The 18,705-nt window shown below is 49.6% G+C and overlaps 1 protein-coding gene across 3 annotated transcripts in view; it reads right to left on the bottom strand.

Moving 5' to 3' along the window:
* The window catches only part of LUZP1 (leucine zipper protein 1), a 33,705-nt gene extending 17,350 nt beyond the window's left edge, over positions 1 to 16,355 (bottom strand). For 2 of the 3 annotated variants that reach the window (XM_058040087.1, XM_058040089.1), the window contains exon 1: positions 16,267 to 16,355. The gene's annotated coding sequence lies outside the window, so the exon portion shown is untranslated. Of the gene's footprint in view, positions 1 to 9,494; positions 9,820 to 16,266 lie in introns of those variants that run through there. The other variant, XM_058040088.1, reaches the window with a different exon arrangement.
* Between the last annotated feature and the right edge of the window lie 2,350 nt (positions 16,356 to 18,705).

Here is an 18,705-nt window from a genome sequence, read left to right as displayed (position 1 = left end):
GGCATGAGGGCAGCTCTGTGGGTGCACATCAGCAAAACCTGGGGCAGCAAGGGAGTTCCTCTGAGCAGTCCCCAATGGCCAAACAGGTCAGGGAGAAGCTGATGAAACTGTTCTAATTCATACTTTTCCACCTGAGGTATAGGTTAGATGTGTTGCTGGATTCTGCCCCACATGCACACACACCTGCAGGTTTCATTAAAAGGTTTCTGGTGTTGCACATGTATGGAAGGGTGTGTGAACATGGCATGCTCACAAACAGAAATGCTGCTGATGAATCATGCTTGTATCACAGCTCAACCTGGTGAGAGCATCACTGGGACTTCTCTTCCCTGCCCCAGGGTGAAATGGGCTGGGAGGAGTCCAGCATGTCATTCTTCATTTCTAAAGTAAAATTTCTCTACCATCTATACAGAAAAAGGACACAGGTGTCACAAAATGAAGCAAATGGCAATACTGCAGCCAGAGCCTTCAATCATTTAAAAAGAGAAAGAAGGAAAGTTTTTCTTAAGAGGATTTTGCCTTTTGAAAGCTCTTCCCAGCAGCTGGTTCTTGACTTGACACAATGACACATAGTCATGAGAACAGGAGAAAAACACTCAAGAACATAAAAAGGGTATAAAACAAGAGCCAAAGTGCCCTATGTGACATCAAATCTGCAGGCATCTAACAACCTCCTGGGCCAGCTGAGGGGGCAGATTGTGCATTTGTTTACATGGGAAAGGGACAGGGGCTCCCTGACCCCACTGAACACAAAGTGACTTTTGGGGGATGCACATATTTTGAGGGATGAATTGTCCCAGAAATTGCTGCATCTAATGGGAGCAGGAAATTCTAAAAGTCAGAAAAAAGCTCAGCAATCTGGAAGTGGATTGACTATTGACCAATACAATGTGAGACTAGAGATGTGAAATGATGAGACAGCAGTCAAAAATAACCACAGTGACCACAATCTTCAAGGAAACTCAAATTCTGACACCAAATAGCACCCAGAGCAATGTGAGGCACTGCAGCAGGCTCTGCAGACGCCAGAGAGGATCTGGCACATCACTGAGTCACACTGACCCTACGTCAACACTCTAATCACCCACTGAACTCCTCAGCATTGCTCTTCCCCTTGCAAAATAAAATAAATTCCCCTATATGGAGCTGGCAGGACCAAACAAAAGCAGCAGAGCATAAAACCACCCAGGGCTGCTCACAGGAGATGCTTTGAGCAGCACTGGGGTTTGAGCAGCTGTGCTTTACCATGCACAGCAGAGATTCTGCTTTCCTCTCCAAAACCACTCTCCTCCAGCTCCCCCTTGAAATCACTGCTTGATGCTCACTCAAAGCAGGTCTGAGCATTTGCTGGCCAGCTGCAGCACCTTCCTTTCAGCAGTACAGAATTTCACAAGAGAGGGCTGCTAGCAGCACCCTTGCCCTGGGAGCTCCAAGGCAAGGAAGATGTTTCCCATGCTCTGGAGCTCTTGCTCAGCAATCAATGGATTGATACTCCCAAAGCCCCTCAGAGTGCTGCTCCTATGTGCCATCCTGCACTGGAATCAAAGCTGAGAAAGATGTTTTATTCCTTCCCATGCTGTCACTTGTGCTGTCCTCAGGAGCAGATTTGACTGTCACATTTGATTTCACAAACACTATGCAGGCATCTCTTCAGCCAGTCACAAACTTGGCAGCACCCTGCAGATGGCATGGGAAAGGCAGCCCCAGCTCAGTGGTGCTTTTGTAATCATTACTGGACACAGAAATCTCCCACCTCCTTCACCCTCCATCCTCCCTCCCATCTCCATCAGCTCAGCTTTGAAGGGACTTCAGGGACCATGGCTCTCACCATCACTTCAGCCCTGAAATCTGTGTTAGTATGAAGGTAGCTGAGCCACCCATGGGCTGGCTGAGAGGCACAGATTCACTGAAAAGATTCAGAGCAAGCAAGATCCAGAAAATTATTAGAAAAATGAATAAATTTATATGCCAAAGATTATTGAATGTGAAGAACCCAAAGTTCTGTGACTCAGGACACCCCTGGAAGCAGACAATAGGGAAACATATTCATTATTTTCATGTTCCTCCCCAACAGCTGGTTTGGGCTGTGGGTACAGCTAGGATGCTGAGGAGACAGAAACCTCAGCTGCACCTACAGTGCCTTCTCCTCTGTCCCTTTTCTTCTCTCCTGCATCTTTTGTGCTTCTCAAACTTCCATTATTCCCAGATAGTTAGCACAGAAAAAAAGCTCTTCTCAGACTTCTCTTCCACATTGTCACTTGACTCTTGAGCTTGCTCCCCTCTTCATCTGGCCACTATAAATTTTACCTTTCAAGCACAATGCTACTCCCTCCACCCTCCTCTGGAATGCTTGTGCTGAAAATTGGGTCAGTGCCATCAACCCCAGTTCCTGCTGCTGTTTTCACTCCCTTGTCCCATCCTGGTACCTTCTGCTTGTCTCTGGTTGGGCTCACTATGTTCAGTGCCCTACTTCTGCTTGTATGTGGTGGTGCACTGGGGAATTTCTTGCTGGTTGATGTTATGGAAGCTGGAAGTCCTCATGGGTTCATAAAGCAGCAATTAGAAACATTTATGGGAGAAAAACCCCTCAAGGTTATTCCTACAGGGACCCACTCCTAGTTCAGCAAGACCACTTGAGAGAAAACTTGCAGGTTGGAAGAATTCTTTGATCTGCATGGTTGCACACTTCTGTTGCTCTCCTTCCCTTTTTATTATCTTCTTGAGCTCCTTTATTGTCCTGTCACAAACACTTGTCCAGGTGAAACAGGGCTGACACTGCACATCTGACAAGTGCCACACTGCAAAGTGGCTACACACCCAAAATCACACACAATCCTTCATCCAGCAGCACCTACAGAGCTGGGAAAGGCCTGCCTGGTACAATACACTTAATAAGATTAACTTCAAGTATTCATAACCATCTTTGAATCATTCTGCTGATTAGGCATAGGCACCTCTAACCTTCACATTCTCCCTAATACTATACCCAAGAGCCACATGGCTACAAACATATCCCTGCTGGCATTAAATTTATGGAGTGTTGTTTGTTTCTCTGCATCCTGTCTGATACAGGGCACATTCCATTCTCCTAACAGAGTAGAAGGACATCTGAGTCAGCTTTGCAGGAAAACTCCTTTGATTGCTGTGAGTTTTTCTGGCTAAAAGATCAGCTCAGGCACTCAGAGGTTTCCATGCAGATCCCTACAAACCCTGCAGAAAACTGGGATTAATCAAAGGTCCTCCCAAAAAAAAATCAAGCTCATGAACTCTGTAGCACAGACAACTGGCTACTCTTGTGACTTCCTCCCTGGAAGAATTCACAATTAAGTTTGTAAGTGCTAAAAGGAAAGTTTTTCAGCTCTTACAGCTGCCACAGGAACAGCCTGAGGAGCTGCCATAGCTACTGGACTGCTGCAGCTCCCAATCCATCCATTTTCTGCCTTGGACAAAAATGAAAGGCCAGGCAGGCACCCAGCCTGTGTGTGGTACCTGTGTAGCCAAAATGGAATCTGCTAGAGCTGTGCATTCAATACAAAAACACTCATGCATTCCCCACAGATAAAAAAAAGTCTGCAGCACTGTCAGATAATCACCCAGCTGATCCCAGTGTGTCAGGCCAGGTGGATGAATGGGCTCCTGGAGACTGCACTGTCATCAGCAAGCAAGAAGAGCATTAGGGTTCACCTGGACCAGAACATAAACCTGGCTTAGGGCTGTCTGTCTGTCGGTGTCTTGGCTGTTTGGGTGACCTGGAAAGGCCCGGGGTGGCCTTGGACAGCCCGTGCTTCAAAGGACGAGAAGAGGCTTCAGGTTTTTTCTCGGTGTTTATTAGTGGTTTATCTAAAAGATTTTCTCTCAGCCCGACAGAGGTCTGCACAGCAGCCAGCCATGAGCACACTGAGAGCCCCTGGGGCGGTCACCTATCTTTATACTCAAAATCTAAACCCTGTGTTTCACACTCTAATTAACTTATCCCTTCACCATTTATCCCAGTGAAACCCTCCCATCCTCATACAGGTGTCATCTCCTGTGTAGGACCAAAGTCCAGCCACCAGACACTTCTGGCAACATTCCAGGACTCCCGAGCCCCCCAAGGGTGGTCTCGGTCACTCTGCACATCAGTCCTGAGGTGCTGAGATCCCACATCTGTCCTTGGTGCCAACACCTGCCCTTTTAAACCTGCTTTGCCTCCAAACATGACTGACCTTGTCTGGGAAGATCCAGGCCAAGCCATGCCAAGAACTGGGCAAACATAAGGCAGCACTGATGTGGTCAGGACTGTCCCCACTGCTTAGCAGGGAAGATCTTTTGGGAACAGCTCACACTGTCACCTTTAACTCCATTTCAGAAAGGTGCCCTGTCCTCTCTGCACACCTTGCTCTGCACTCCTTCCTGCTCTGTGCATCCAGGATTTTGTTCTGAGCAGGTCCACAGACCCTCAGACTGCTGGCATGGCAGCACAAGGAAATAAAATGTGACCTGAAATAAAAATGATCATTCATATTTCACTAAGTATCTAAATTTTAATTTTCCATTAATCTTTACTAACAGCCCTGTAACTCAAAAATTCTAAGCAGACATCTAAGACTAATTACTCTGATAAAATTCAATATTCAAGAATAAACCCAATTTTAACTTCTGTCTTGTAGGTCAACTTTATAAATCATTAGCATTGCTATCCATGCACTGAACAGAACAGCCCTATAGCTAGAAAGAAACATGATCATCAGAAATCTCCCAAATCAGTAGAATTTTACCCCAAATCTCTGCAGAGCTGCTCTTGCTGAGGGAATCCCTCTTCAGGGCAGGTTGCTGTTCCCTTGATTTGGCTGGGAGAAGCTTGCCCTGGCCTGGCTAACACATCCAAATCCACATCTTGCCCTGCTTAGAGCAGATGCAGACTAAACTGCTGGCAGGTTTTCAGGACCCTGCCCTGGGATAGATGGGCAGCAGCACTTCTGCAGGCAGCTCACAGCCTGGCCTGCCCTGTGTTTGCAGCCAAAATGCAAAGAGCTGAACAAAGTCTGCAATTAGCAGCAATTCAGATTTGTGGAAGGGCCCCTGAGGAGGCCAAGGAATCTGATTCAGGTTACAGGTGCCACTGCTGCTGCTCCTGGAGCAAACCAGGGGTTGGACTTGAGCTGTAAACTCCCAGTGAGAGGGCTGTGTGTCAGAGTGGCACATGCTGGAGCTCACTGCAGCTGTGCCACTCTGCAGCTTTTGGACACACATTGTCCACCAATAATGATGTTTCAAGACTGGCATCATTTATGGCAGTAAAACCCCAACAGCTGGATCACTGTGTTGAGGGCAATGGGGAAAGCCAGTCTGTCAATGTGGTGCTTCTTGAGCCGTGTTCTGGGAATTCTCCTCTTCTTCTCACATTCAGGCATCAGGATGCAGAGATGTGGGAGAGACCAGCAGCACCCTTCAGTTCAGCAGCCTGGGGAGCAGCAGGGCTAACAGTGCTGCCATGAAAAGCCCAGGAGGAAGCTGTCAGCCATTAGAAATGCCTCTGGCATAAAGGCATAACCCAGCTGGGGTTACAGCAGCAGCATCACTTCCAGCTTGAGGCAAAACTTCTGGCTGCAATTCATGAAATCCACATGCTCTGGAGCAAGACACCGGGTGCTGTTACCATCAGCAGCTCAGGGGGCTTGGCCACCCTCAGGAGCAGCAGGCAGGCAAGCCAGGGCACCTTCCATCAGCAGGTACCCACGCAGAGCAGAGCAGAGCAGGCTCTGACTCACAGGCAGGGCAGCCAAGGCCTGGCTGCTTCTCCCCAGTCACATGAACTGGGTGGACCAGCATCTCACAGGCACCTGCACAGGAAAGTGAGGGCTGGCTGGGTAATCACACACCCTGAGTAATCTCCACATCCTCCAAGGCCACCCAATACAAACAGTTGGTAACTCTGTCCCCTGTTAGTGTTTGCTGTACCACAAATACCAATATAACAAGCAGCTTTTCTTTCCTCTCTCAGCTCCCAACCTGCAGCTTTTTTGTTCACTGGCAAGAGTGAAGTCAAATGAAAGGAAGTATTCAGGAACTTAAAAATGTCTTATAAATCACTCTTAAATATGATTTGCTCAATGAGGACATAAGATCCTGAGAGTTGTCTTTGTGCTCAATTTATTGCTGAAAACACCCTCAGGTGGCAAAAAAGTAAATAAAATAACATTTACAAACAGGAACATGCTGCCTTTGTGAGAGCATGCTTGTAGCTGTGGGGACTTTAATCTCAAAATTAACCCTCCATGGACAATGGGGAGACTCCAAGATGGTGTTATAACACTGGGCAGCTCTGCCACTGAAAATTGAAAGCTTTGATGGATTTATGGATGGAATATATTCACTTGCAGGCTGAGCCTCTCAAAATGACAACAGGCATTTCACACACAGACATTCAGCATTGTGCCAGGGCAAACAGGACACAAAGCTGAGGGCACCTGATGTTCTCCATAAGCCAGAGGTCCAAGGTCTGGGAACTCTGGCTGGGGCATTCAGCAGTCACTGTTGGGATGCTCCTCAATGCAGAAAGAGAGAGCAGAGAGATACCTGGCCTCTGCTCTTTCTTTCCAAAAATGGGCCAGAGTAATTCCCCATTTGCTTGGGGAAAAGTGTCTCCTCAGTGCTTGGGGATAAAGTGTCTCCTTTGACTAGGGAGGGCACTGAAACAGCACAACAGCTGTGACACCCCAGAGAGACCATCCCAGCACCCAGGTGCCTCCTTCAGCAGGCAGCTGAGTTGTTTGGGGTCAGAAGTGTGGCACAGGATTTCCATCAGGAAGGTCCCGAGCCACACTTCTTCCACAGACAAGGCTGAATAACATCAGCAACTTCAAAGCTCTTCCTTGTCAATAGGACATGAAAGGGTTAAAGATGCCACTCCACTCATGACTATTATGGGAAAACTTTGTTCCAAATTCTCCATTTCATGCTGCTAGAACACCAACAATCTTGAATTACTTTGTATTAAACAAGGCAGTTAAGTCCACTGGTTATCCAAGGTTGTCGACCACTGGACAAACAGACACAAATTCTCCTGCTCCTGGAGCACAGGTTCTCCTGCAAGATGCTAATGACAAAATCTGCATTACACAAGATGCTAATGACAAAATCTGCAGGCTTAATGCCAAGCATTAATTTATCTGAATCCTATCCTAAATGAAGATCAGAGCCAAGAGGGCACATGCTTTTCTAGCAGCACGTTTAAGAAGTGGAGAGTGAGAAATAGAGCACGAAGCAAAAATGGCAGCAGAGGATTCATTCCCTCCAGGACACTGTGCTCACTTGCATTGTTATTTACATGTTTTTTTTCCCCTTGTACTCCCTGGGCTGAAGGAAGGAAGGATGTTTCATAGGAAGGAAGCACTGGTGTGGCTGTACTGAGACAGGACCTCACTGCTTCCCCCACCCCATGCTGCTCCTTTCTACAGAGGAGGGAAAGAGCAGGAAATTCACATTTTCTCTCTCATCTTAGTTAGAGTAAGGGGAGAAAGCTAATCTCAGTCCAGCTCTGATTTCAAACAAGGTTAGTGTCCAAAGCTGGGTTGCTCAGGACTGCATTAAGCTGTGAAAATCTCCAGGGTCAGAAATGCCCCAATCTTTCAGGCCCTGTTTCCTGTCAGAACAATCTCAGGGAGAAAATTATTTTCCTTTATGTTCAGTCAGAATTTACCACGCTGCCACTTTCTGCACCTGGGATGGGGCAATACCCAGCATCAGCTCAGAGTGGTGGATGAATGCATTGAGAGCAGCCCTGCAGAGACAGTCTTGGGGGTGTTGGTGGACAAAAAATTGGACATGACCCAGAAATGTGAGCTTGTAGCCTAGAAAGCCAACAATGGTCCTTGGCTGCATCAAAAAAATTATGGCCAGCAGGTCAAGGGAAGTGATTTTCCCACTGTGCTCTCATGAGAGCCCACCTGGAGCACTATATCTGGAGTTCTGGTGTCCTCAGAAAAACTACAGGGGGTTCACAAGAGGCCACAAAAAAGAGTCAAGGACTGTAATAATTTTGTGAAGAAGGGCTGAGAGAGTTGGGGTTGCTCAGTCCAGAAAAGAGGAGACTCTGGGGAGCCTTTCAATATCTAAAGAGGGTTTATAAGAAAGACACAGACTTTTTACCATGCATTGAGCTGATGGGATGTGGGCACTGGTTTCAAACTAAGACAGGAGGTTGTGATTGGATATTAGGAAGAAATTTTTCCCTGTGAAGGTGGTGAGTCACTGGCACAAGTTGCCCAAAAGAGCTGTGGATGCCCCATCCCTGCAAGTGTCCAAGGTCAAACTGGATGGGGCTTTAGATAACCTGTCATAGTGAAATATCCATCTGAACCTCATGACACTACAGACAGCATCTCAGCAGCACTGAGCAGAAAAGAGAAATCTTCTCTTGATCTGCCTCACAGGCACTCACTGCCATGCTGCCATTGCTGTGCTGAGCCTGTCCAGCTTGCTGCTGCCACTCTTGCTTTGCAGAGAGAGGTGCTCTGTGTGCCCCACCAGCTCACACACAGCTGGGCTGCACAGCAGGGACTGTGCTGAACTCTCAGCCACATGCCCCAGCAGTTGCAGCAGTCACTAGAGGCACACAGGGCAGAGATTACTAAAATAAGAAAAAAGGGAAAAAAAAAAAAAAAAGAGAGAACCCACCCAGCTTTGCAAATCAGCTCAAGGCGTAGGCAGCTGAGGAAAAGTGAATGGAGATGTGTGTGTGAGGACTTGGGAGAGTGCTCCTGGTGTAAGGCAGGCAGAGAAAGGCAGCAGAGAATGGGGCAGGAGGGAAATGAGGGGCAGGTGACCCAGAGCCAGGGAGTGCCACCTGGCAGTGAGCAGGGCACAGCTGCTTCCCTGCACTCAGCAGCTGCTGCTTCTCTCTGCCTGCACCTCCAGGCAGCCTCAGCCCAGCTCCTGCACACCAGCAGCATTCTGTTTGTGCTCTGCAAAGTTCACCCCACAGAGCCTCCCCAGCTTCCCACCAGGGCTGGAAAGGAGTTCCCCACCTCCATTGCAGCATTGCTCCTGCAGTCACCTTCACACACAGCTCCCCAAAGCACTGCTGATACTCACTGCTCCCTTCACAGCCCCTCTGACAGTGATTACAGACAAAAGGAAAAAAATCTATTCCAAACTGAGCTTCTTGCTTCCATGCTCTGCCCAATGCATAAAAGGTAACATTCAGAGAATTTTTAAACATGCAGGCAGTTTACAATATATTAACAGCCAAAACTCACACAGAAACAACACCCACATTACACAGGATGCCTTTATGCAAGGACATTAGTCATACTCAGCAACATTAAAAACAATCCTGAAGAGCAGCTATACAGAATAGGATGCAGACAGAAGAGTGAGAGACTTCATTAGGAATTCACAACTGCTTCAAGTTCAAATTCTCACCACAAAGCAGTACTACTAGTTATTTATTATCATCCAGGAATTATTGTTTTCCAGTAAAAACAGACATATTTCCAAATGATTCACACTACCTGAGAAATTAATGTGTTTGCAGCTCTGTTCCAGATCCTAGGTCAGGAATCTCCATTCTATTCCAGTAAATTCCACTAAGATATCACATGTAACAACAAGTTCTTGAAGAAGTTTCATCAGATTTTCCCTTTAAGGTAACCCACTGCACTCCCACGTGAGGCACAGGCACCTCAAAGGCACAAGAGCAGAAAGTGCTGCAGTGGAATCAGATGATCAGCACCACCTTGGAGCCTCTGCAGCCTCGGAAACACATCCTGTGATTTTCAAATCAATCCAGAGGGGAAGACAAAACAGTGCTGGAACCTTAAGAGCCAGCTAATGCTTATAGAAGCAATTTTAATGAATGCAATCCTGAGAATGAACGTGGCTGACAGATTTTGCTGCAACACGTAGGGAGGGTGCAGCACTGCAGCAAAAGCTGTCACTCCCATCGTGCAGAGCTGTGCTGCATGCAGCAGGGGTGGCAGGGCTGACGACACCAACCCTCAGAACCCCCCTGGCACAGCCAGCCTTGCTGCACAGCCCAGAGCTGCCCTTCTGCAAGCCCTGCATTGCATGCAGCAGCAGGGGAAAACGTGAAAAGGGAGGTAAAGAGAGGTACATTCGAGGTAAAGAGAAACATTCTTGAGCTAATTAAAGAGTCGCTGGAGCTTATGTTCATCGTGATCAGTCACGCAGAAAGACATTTTCAGCTTAGCATGAAGCTTCCATTTTTAGAGGTCAATTAGAACACTGCAACACTCACACGAGGAGCAGGAACACGGGCCCTGCCATGTCACACAGCAACATGCCCCCTCTTTTGCTCCCACACCCCCTTCACCCACCCTGCAGGTAAAGTACCACTTCCAGTGCAGGGTGCTTAGTGTCACCTGCTCCCTCAGGGGACATGGAGCAGTCACTGGGAGGATCTGCTGTCACCTGCTCCTTCAGGGGACATGGAGCAGTCACTGGGAGGATCTGCTGTCACCCACTCCAGGACCTTAGGGGACATGGGGCAGTCACTGGGAGGATCTGCTGTCACCCACTCCAGGACCTCAGGGGACATGGGGCAGTCACTGGGAGGATCTGCTGTCACCTGCTCCTTCAGGGGACATGGAGCAGTCACTGGGAGGATCTGCTGTCACCGGCTCCCTCAGGGGACATGGGGCAGTCACTGGGAGGATCTGCTGTCACCCACTCCAGACCCTCAGGGGACATGGGGCAGTCACTGGGAGGATCTGCTGTCACCAGCACCCTCAGGGGACATGGAGCAGTCACTGGGAGGATCTGCTGTCACCCACTCCAGGACCCTCAGGGGACATGGAGCAGTCACTGGGAGGATCTGCTGTCACCCACTCCAGGACCTCAGGGGACATGGAGCAGTCACTGGGAGGATCTGCTGTCACCTGCTCCCTCAGGGGACATGGAGCAGTCACTGGGAGGATTTGCTGTCACCTGCTCCTTCAGGGGACATGGAGCAGTCACTGGGAGGATCTGCTGTCACCTGCTCCCTCAGGGGACATGGAGCAGTCACTGGGAGGATCTGCTGTCACCAGCACCCTCAGGGGACACGGAGCAGTCACTGGGATGACCTGATAGACATTGCCCACTGGTGCCAGAGTGGGAGAGCTGCTGTCTGGAGCAGAGGTGATGTGTGTCCCCAGACTGCACCTCCCTCAGCTGCCCCACAGGGCTGCTGTGCCACGGCACAGGTCAGGCAGCCCTCTCACATCACCTGCCTGCAGCCACAGATGCTTTCCTACTGCACAGCCTGACACATGAGCCCCGAGCTCCAGTGGTTTTGTAATATTAACCACCAAAGCTGAATCCTACCAGGGTAAGAAAGCCTTGGTTCTCATCTCCTGCTGCTCTGCTTTCTCAGAGGCATGCAGGGCACAATCAAGGATGGCCACAACACTGTTTGCAAAGGGTCTGAATGAAATCAGTCCTACTGCTTCTGAGACAAACAATCACAAACACACACAGGGGTTGTTGTGGCAAAAAAAATCTTATTTAGATCAACACCCCCTCCCCCTCCTCCAGGCATCAAGTTTGCAAGTTGAAATCACAAACCTCAAAACTGGCTGAGTTAATGAGTTAATTCAATACTAAGTAAGGTTTGATACTATGGCCTGGGCAGCACAGCAGGTCAAACTATGACTTAAAAACCAATTAGCTAAGTAAATTCAGAACTATAAATGTTTACATGCAGGGGCTTGTCCACCCAGTACTGATTAAAAATCCTTAAAGCTTTCCACTTTGTGACTTGAAGCAGCTAAACCACCACATTCCCCACAAAGCAGGGCAGACAGCAAGGAGGGACGAGGAATTATCCACAGCTGACAGTGCATGTCCCCCATTTCTTCATCCTGGAGCACTCAGAAGCAGACATGGAAGCATGGAACCAGGCCAGAGTGCCTGTGCCTGCAGCCAGGGGAGGGCAGTGAGCATGGCTGGGCTGTGGACAGCCCTGACACACAGGGCAGGGCAGCATGACAGCTATCACACTGCAGCAGCCATACAGAAGTTTCCAGCTCACACAAAGTATTTACACACGTGGGACTGGTGCACTTTGCTGGCCCGTGTTCAATGGAGCTGCAGATGACAGGACTCTGAAGTTACTTTTCGAAGAGGACATTGAGGTTTGCTCAATTCAATGAAGCTCTGACAAAACAGGGCCAAAAAGATTGGGACTTAATAAATGTAGAAAATTTTCCACTGAAGTCCTCTTAATATGATGTCTCTACTCCTCTGCCCAAGCCTGGGCAGCACTTTGTGTGAGCAGGAATTTTGCAAAGGTATGAAAGCATGGTGGTGACAGAGACCTCAACACAGACACCAATGCTTAAATGCTCAAGGGATGCTATTACTGCACAAGTGACCTCACAAACTTTGGACCAGATCCTCAAACTTAAGTTTTATAGTCATTTTCAGGTGGCCCTGCACTGTGCCTGCCTCCTTCTAGCCTCATGCTCCCCTCCCCTGGCCAGAGTAAAGCAGCCCTGCAGCCAGGCTGGGAATCTGGCAGGGCTAAAGGGATTGGGGGGAGGCTGATGGTTAATTTTCACCCAGATCAACTCTCTGAACACGGCTACGTGGAGTTTTTGTCAGCTGGGGTAGGCTAGAAAGGGCACTTGGAGGAGAAGGCATTAGGACAAGGGGGAAGGCAAACCCACCTCCTGCAGGCACAGGGCCCACCTGCACTGATGCAGCTCTTGCCAGATCCACAGCTGGAGAGGATGTGAGAACCCACCTCTCCTCCAGCCTGGCAAGAGCAAGCAGCCACTCTCACCCGCCCACAGGCACACTGAAATAAACTTACAGCTTCTGTGTTCTTACACTTCATACCTGTGCATTGGCAACTTTGTTCCTAAGGAAAGAAGCGATACATTTCATTCCTGGGTTATTGGGGTGGATCCTAAGGGGCTTCATTAGGAGAAGAGACAAGGCTGAAGAGTAGGCTGAGTGGTAAATACAACACTAAAACTCTCCTTTTTCTAAACACCCCCTTTCTCCTTTCAGCCCATCACTCACAGAGTGCATTCACCTTTAACTGTGTTTCTATGTGAAATTCAAATGTTCAGGAACACAAATGTTACATTCTCTGCACAATAAAAATATTCTCAGCTTTCTTTCACAGAAAAGGAAACAGAAACTGCCTGTGCACAGCATTCACACTTTTGTCATGCTCAGGTAAAGCTGAGTGCTGCACCTGCATATCCTACTCCACCCTGGCGAGGGTTAAAGCACACAGGGCTGAGGCATCTTACAAACCCTTATCTGCCCAGATTAGGGCCTCAGCAGGGGAACATCGCTGCCAAAACCTAACACACAAAAGCATTAAGGCCTAAATTGCCACATTCTGATGGCTGACATCCAATGCCACACTTTATGTTGGATCATTTCAGAAACACTGGTTTTCAGGCTGCTGAATCAAGCCAAACCTCACCGACTTCACAGGAATGGCATGCCTGGCATGCCTGCTCAGTCAGGGTGGTTATGAAGGCTCCTAAATCTGGACAGTTAAGGGCAAATGGTTTGTGGGTTTTCCACCAAGCTGATTCAGTCGCCAGCTGTAAACCCTCAAATCCAGAGAGATGTGACTGCTCACAGAGTGTGCAGTGAGTGGCTGCAGTCACCACCAGGAGAAGGCTGCCAGCCCCTGCTACCCTGGCAAACAGATGAGCTTGGGCAGGGAGATTAATCACACCTTTGGTGGCTACCAGGGAAGAGGAGATCAAGTTAAAGGACTAAAGCACTCCAAAGATTCAGCCCATTGAAAGCAGAGAAAATAACAGTGTGGAAGGACAAAGTCAAGCACCAGGTTTGGGAATGTAAGAAGTGCTGGCAAGCAACACCTGCTCATCAGCTGCCACCAAGTATTTGAAAACATTCATGCTTTCTACTTCAAGTGTGCAAATACAAGCATTACCCAAGGCAAAAATCTGTACAGCAGGCCTTAGAGGTGTGAAGATGTATGTAACCATGCCACAACCATCACAATAAAGGTTCTCCATCCCATCACATTTTAAAGGCTCCCATGATCTGCAGTCTACTATTTAGTATAAAACATATTACTGCTACAAATCATCACCCTCATGGGAACCTTCCAATAAAAACGACCTCCTAAAGACATTATATGCTTCATTTTAGTGCAACAATTGTATCAAAGTTGTCCTTCTTTGTCATTTCGCTCATTTATGAAAAATTCCCATGAGGAAAGAGGCCTCTGGTTCCACACCAACTGCAGCCCAGGGTGGGAAGGAAAGCCCATGGAGAACATGCACAGCCTCAGAATCCCCGAGTACAATATTCTGGTAAGGTCATGTTCAAAGATGTAATCACCAATACAAAATAATGTGGCCTAGATTGCAAGGCATACGGGCTTTTAAATATTATCATTTCTTGAGAGTTCTCTTTTTTTAACACGAGTTATTTTTGCCTACAATTCCTAGCCTCGTATTAAATTAAGAAAATCAGTAACTTCCTCTCGGTTGGGCAATTTTCAGAACACAGAGACAGCCAGAAGGCTGGCGAAAAGTCTGCACTCCTGTAACTTATTTCTGCTTCTTAGGAAGTCAACATCGGTCAGATTGGCCTGCACTGGCGTGCAGAAACTTTATTATTTCATAGCATTGTGAGGAAGCTGAGGGTGAAGAACTACTTAGATCAGGAGATGCAGGGGTTGGTTAATGGGGACCTCCTGACTACTCTTGAATTGTGCTGCTCTCCCACACTGCCTTTACCCCAACTCATTCCTCTACCAGTAACTTTCAGACTCCTATCCAAAAGAAACACAGCAATCAGCTCTCCACGTCCTTCTCCTCCTTGCAGGGCTACAGAGGGCTGAGCACTGAGTAGCTCCAAGGGCGCAGGCACGATGCTGGTGAGAGGGTCCCATGTCTAGGAGGGGTCCCTTGGCGCGTCAGGGACTTTGTGCGGTCCTTACCGCTGCAGAGCCGATACAAAGGAGGAATTACACTCCTCTAAGCGCCGCAAACCAGCCACAGAGCACGCTGTCCCTGCCGAAACGTGCCAGCTGGTACTGGCTGCACAGAGCGACCAGGGCACGGAGCTGCCGGTTCCGTCCTCGCACAGACTGTAACGCTGGGGAACGACGGCTCCCCGCAATGTCCCGCAGGTCAGCAGATGCATACCTCTGCCATGAGGCTGTAGGCATGTGGGAAGTTACTGCATTTTTTCCCCCCTCTAAACACGGAATGCCACAGACCACTCCAGGTTGTAAAATTCCCCCCTTCCCACTGTCATCACCCACCCCGGCGAGAGGCTCGCTAAAGCAACAGCCCCGACACACGCGGCAGCGGTGAGCGCTCCTTGCCTTCCCCCGGTTTTTGTGGAATATTTTAACAGAATTTACGCACCAGTTAAAGCCTAACCCCACCGCACCTAACTCAGACTGGGATGGTAACTTCAACTTGCGTTTAATTGGTTTAAAGGCTTCAGATGTAGCATTACAAAGGGGGAAAAAATGCAGATAGGCAATGAAAGCGCAATCACCAAGGACAACAAGCAAAGGTTTGCTGTGCCACTGGCTTCACATGCCAGCACATGGGACACCTGACAAAGCCAAATGAGGGAAGTTTCAGAAATTTCCAAAAGAGGCAAAAAAAAAAGTTTTACAATGCTCCCTTAATTAACTCCCTCACGACGGGGGAGCAAAGAAGAACGAAGTGATTAACAAAGTCAGAGCATCAGAAAAGCGTATATATAAAAGAACGTTATTAATTACATTATAAACGTGGGCGGGCTGGGAAAGAAGGGGGAACTCAGGAAAAATAAGCAACAGGAAAGGGAGTATGTGGCCGCAGCAAGGAAAAAAAAATTGGTTATCCACAGAAAACGCGTTAAGCGCCTGGAAACCTCCAAAACCTCAACCAAGCCACAGCCAATGGAGTTAGGAACTTCCTTGCGGGCAGCTCGCTAGAGCGAGGAGCGGTGGGACCGTGCCCTTCCCGGGCGGGGACGGGGCCGATCTCCGCTCAGGAAAGCGGCTGTTCCGGTCCCGTCGGAAGGAGCCCGACGGCGGCTCCATTTCCGAGCGGGAGCCGAGGCCCCGGCGGGCGCCTCAGGGCCGGGTCTCCCGCGGGGGGTCCCCGCCGCCGCCAACGCCGCGGGCAACCCGGCCTTGAGGCAGCGGCTCGCCCGCACGGGAAGGGACGGGAAAGGCGGCGGCGGCGGTCAAAGACAAAGCGGATGCCTCAAATTCCTCCCCGCCCCGCCGGTCTGCGGCACCCCCCGCCCTCCGCCCCTTCACCGCGCACCTCTGCCTACCTGGGCAGCAGGAGCGGCCAGGCTTCGCTCCCTCCCAGCCCGGGCTTGGGCAGCCGCAGCCCGCGAGGGGCTCCGGGGCTCGGGCGGCGGGTGCGGGCGCTGACAATGAGGGGAGGGACGCGGTACCGGGCGGTGCTTGACGTCACGGTGAGCGGGCGGGGGCTGGCGGCCCGGCCCGGCCGCCGTGCGGCTCCGCGGCGCCCGCCCCCGGCCCTGGGAGGGCGGGCAGGCCCCGGCCGCCATTTTGGGGGGGCTGAGGGCGCTCGGGGCAGGGAGGGGAAAGGAAAGGAAAGTTTCCGCAAGGCCCCGGCGCGGAGCTGGGCGCGGTTGGTGTGGCGGATGGGAGCAGCGGAGGAGTTACGGTGGCTGATCGCACGGTGGGTTCGTGCCCCGGAGCCTGCCGGACAGCCCGTTCTCCGGACCCGGCCCGGGGCTGCCGCTGCATTGGGGCTTTGGTGTCGGGGCAGGCAGTGCCGGTCCTGGCTCGTTAAAAGCCCCTGCGAGGTGACACAGCGAGGTTTTACCTCCTCTCCCGCCGCATTCCCCCTTTAGTGCCATCTCTGGGAGAGTGTGGGACTTGGTGGTCCATCCAGCTGTGGTTGCTTCCACCTCTGGTATCTGCAGCCCGGGATGCCGAGATGGGATCAGAGACAAGAGACATCCCCCATCACTAACAGGGAAAAGTTGAAATGTTGCTCGCGGTGTGGCTGAGCGGTGAGCAGAGCCCCGGCACTGCGGGGACGCGGTGAAGGACACCGGGGGCTGCCCGGTGCTCTGTGAGCATCGCGCTGCCCGTGCCCGGCTGAGTCCCCGGCAGACGCGGGCAGAGGCCGGGGAGCAATTCCAGCCTCCCGGGCAAAGCAGCGAAACCGGACAGGCTCGGAACCCACTGGGCATTGAGGGGACATGTGGGGAAAAGGGGAGCTGCCTCCTCACCTTGTAACATCCCTCATTCCACTTTCTGTACTTTTGTCTGCACCTCCCACTGACTGCTAAGTCCTCATCATTAAAAATATTAAATAAAAAAATTGCGTTATCTTAGAGCAGCCAGAGCTTCCTTAGTTTTCCTCTACATCATTTCCTTTCCCTGGACAGAAATTTCCAAGTGTCTAACCTCACACCACTAAGCTTTTTTCTTTGAAATACCAGCCTGGTTTGAAATACAACCCTTGTTGCCACGGGCAGTGTGCCACCAGCTGCAGCGTGACACAGACCAGGCAGCTTGTCTCTCACTTGGATCCAGAGATTTGACATTTATCATTTCCTGGGTTTCCATTCACTCTCTTCCCCACCCAGCAGCTGGTTCAGTTGCCACCTTGGTGAGGGGCTTCTTTCTCCTCCTTTATCAGCTCAGCTCAGTTTGTTTTCTGTCACCTCCCTCCATCACTCATGCTGGGCGGGTCAGGGCTTCACCTCACACCTTGTGCTTTCCCTCCAGCAGCAGTTCAGCTCACTGTGCCAGTGCTGCTGGCATCTGGTGGCACAGGAGGCTGAGGAGTGTCTCCCACTCCTTAGTGAGCATTTCCTCTTGTTTACACTGCTGCACAATGAGGACTCACCAAAGCCTGAGGCATGGTTGCAATGCTTATCTCTTGGAAGCGTGGGTGCTGGGTTTCCAAAACCCAAAACAGGATGCCAGCACCACTGGTAGAAAAATTTTCCCCCAGATGTCCCCACAATGACTGATAGAAAGGCTGCATAGTTCCAGGGGAGTGTGGTGTAAGTAATGTGGGCAGGTGTGACCAGAGATGATGAGCAAGGAGAGATGACAAACACAATAAAATCACAAATGATATAGGGAAGCAGCAGAAGCTGTCAGTGTGTCTGACAACAGAGGACCCATATGGGTGTAGTAGCTTTAAACAAATAAAAGGAACTCGTGCATCTTATGCACAGCTTGATAACGTGAGAAGTGGATGGCTCTAGGATGCCATGAACACCAGAGGTATGAGATTCAAAAGGGATTAGCCAAACTTACAGAGAACAGATTTCTCAGTGGTTATTAAAAATGCTTATCTGAATAATATTCCAGTTCATGAAGTCCCTGAACTGACTCTTCAGCTATTCTTGCTATTCTGTACTCCCTCTGTTTGTATAGTGAATTTAAGTGAGGTGTCTGAGTTGATCTTGCTGCTGCTGATACATGTATGTCCCTACTAAAATTATTTCTGTGTATGCTGCTTCTTCTGCACCAGTTCTAGTATTTGTTCAGTTTATCAAACTGGCTGACAACTAACTCAGAGTCAATACTTCTCTGCCTCTAGTGAGTTGAATTAGCCCATGTTTTCTAAACCAGTGGTTCTTGCTCCTCTCTGCACACTAGAAATGGAGATTCTCCTGTTATTACCTGATTCCAGGTGTTCAGGTTTTAAGCATTTAGAAAATCAGAGTCATTATAAGATCCTAATATTTGTTTAATTAACAGCTGTCTAACAGCTC

Source organism: Melospiza georgiana, chromosome 24 (assembly GCF_028018845.1).
Source record: "Melospiza georgiana isolate bMelGeo1 chromosome 24, bMelGeo1.pri, whole genome shotgun sequence".
NCBI lineage: Eukaryota > Metazoa > Chordata > Aves > Passeriformes > Passerellidae > Melospiza > Melospiza georgiana.
This window is presented reverse-complemented; position numbering and strand designations above follow the sequence as displayed.